General features: G+C 33.7%; 1 pseudogene; it reads right to left on the bottom strand.

Moving 5' to 3' along the window:
• Positions 1–2,022: 2,022 nt before the first annotated feature.
• On the bottom strand, positions 2,023–2,141 carry LOC111732677 (annotated as a pseudogene).
• Between the last annotated feature and the right edge of the window lie 423 nt (positions 2,142–2,564).

A 2,564-nucleotide genomic window follows, 5' to 3' on the forward strand; every position in this document is an offset into this window, starting at 1 on the left:
TATTATGATTCCACTTATATAAAGTACTTAGAATAGGAAAATTCATAGAAAGTAGACTGGTGGTTGCCCACAGCTGAAGGGAGGGAGGAGTAAAAAGTTATTTATTGTTTAATGAATACAGAGTTTCAGTTTAGAATGATGAAAAGTTTTGGAGAAGGAAAGTGGTGATGATTGCACAACACCATGAAGGTACTTAATGCCACCAAATTGTAAACTTAAAAATGGTGAAAATGATATTAAAAAAGCAAAAAAAAAAAAAAATTAAAAAAATAAGAGAATATACAGAATATTTTCTTGGACACATTTTACTTCTTGTTTTTTCAGGTTATGCTTTATCCGTCCACTTTTTATCATTGTGAATAGGAAATTGGAGCTGCATATTGACCATGAGACTATGCTGCCTGCTATAAACATATTGACTTTATCGACTATCTTACCAATCAATAACCTACATTAGAAATAAAGTGAGTCCAGTTAAATAATTAATTTGTACATTTAGACGTCATCTGTAGATCTTGACTGCAGTTTTAAGACTGATTAAATCTAAATATTTCCTAAACCTTAACAGTGTATTACTACTATCTCCTTATCAAAAATGTATTGAAACAATTAGATCCTAGGCAATACATCAGGTAGATGTAAGACAATGAAAAGAACTGTACATATGAAAGTAGTATATGAATATGTATGTGCATGTTATATTTCTTCAACTGGACTATCACATTCTTGAGGGGCATATGAAACAATTTGAATTTCTCAAAAAGCTTAACACAAGTTTGAATTATTCAATATTTCTCACTCACTTAACTTCCCATCATTTATTGAATAATATTTTGCTCAAGGTGTTGAATGAGGGCTAGGGAAACAAAAATGTAAAAGCAGAAAGCAAAGGAAAACCAAAATCTCTTGTTTTACTGGCAGAGACAATTAATTACAGTCCCACTGATACGTTGATGGGGTGAGCAGGGTACTACAGGAGAGACCTGTAGTACCTGATTGAAATCCAGAATATTTGGATAATAGTTTTCTTTGGAGATGTATTCTAAAGGATCAGTAAGAGCAGCCAGACAAATAAATGTAATGAAATGAAGCCACAGAGAAGCTATGGTTACCCAGGTCCATGAGAGAAGCCAGCCTGAAGTCTGAAACTACACACCCTGCCCCCGGATTTGTTTTCTACTATACTTATGGTTCAGGAAAAGTAATTTTGAGTAATATGCTTTTCATAGGGACAAAGTAGAATGATAGACCTTAAACAGTCATTCATCATAAGCGAGAGTTTTTCTCTACTGTTTCTAGTCCATAAAGTATCCACTGATCTTATTCTGAGAATTCTACTTGTCAAGAAGTAATATACTTTTCATAACTTTCCTAGGGCTGCATCTAGTGATTGAACATAATACTGAACACATGTTACATATAAAAGATGTTGCAAAACTTACCTTCAAAAGTCACTAATTAAAATTAACAACAGAGTATGGCGTTTACCTTTTTCCTTATTTAATTACTATTTTAAATGCGTTTTCTGTGTTCTACAGTGCTACCTGGTTGCATGTGACAATCAGAGTGGGAAGTAAAGGCAACAATTACGGATTAACTGACAAGTCAGAAGATTAGTGAGTTCAACTGATTTGTAATTAGAAGATCTCTTCCCACCCAGGGCTTTAAATACCTAGGCTGTATTTCTTCTACACTAACACTTTTATCACTAAATATTTACCAGATGACTCCTCCAGAGAGAAAAGAACCAGGTCTCACTGTAGATAAATCAATGCTTGCCTGGACATGAGTGAAGAGCTTCATTTAACAAGATACAAATACATTCACACATTGTCCCATAATATGAGTTTTATGGCATAAATCTCTTACTAAGTAATTTAAAGAAATTTAAAGTATGGATAGGCTGATGAAAATTTTATTTATTTATATTTATTTAATTTTTTAGACGAGGTAACCCTTGGTTGACCTCACAGATTGCAAGGACCTTGTCCTCTTACAATCCCTTATTTTTTTTATTTTTTATGCCTATAGCACCTGGTCTTCCTAGGTGGTCTCCCATCCAAGTACTAACCAGGCCCAACTCTACTTAGCTTCCGAGGTCAGACGGGATTGGGCTTGTTCAGGGTAGCATGGCTGTAGACTCTGGTGAAATTTTTAGATAGGCTGTTATATATTTAGAAATGTAGAATTCCAAGAATGAAAGTGGAATTTACATGTCCTTAGTCTGAAGACGCTATTTGATTTGAAAAGAAACAGAAATGAACTGATTAAAGTGGTATGCTATATGAATAGAATAAAAACATATGGTTTTTGAGCTCCTGGCGTAAAACATAATGGATCTTTTATTTTTACTTATCTAAAAATATTAACAGAGTCCTGTGCTATTGCCGAGGTAATGATTGTGAATGAGATATACTCTGGATTCTTACACTATAGTTTGGGGAGAGACACTAATATAAATACATATATTGCAGTATGGTATGAGTGAAATGAACAAAGTACTTAGAAGACGACAAAGCTTACTTGATAGATAACTGAAGGGAGGATGTGATAGATAGATAGAT

Source organism: Pteropus vampyrus, unplaced genomic scaffold (genome assembly GCF_000151845.1).
Source record: "Pteropus vampyrus isolate Shadow unplaced genomic scaffold, Pvam_2.0 Scaffold481, whole genome shotgun sequence".
Classification (NCBI taxonomy): Eukaryota; Metazoa; Chordata; class Mammalia; order Chiroptera; family Pteropodidae; genus Pteropus; species Pteropus vampyrus.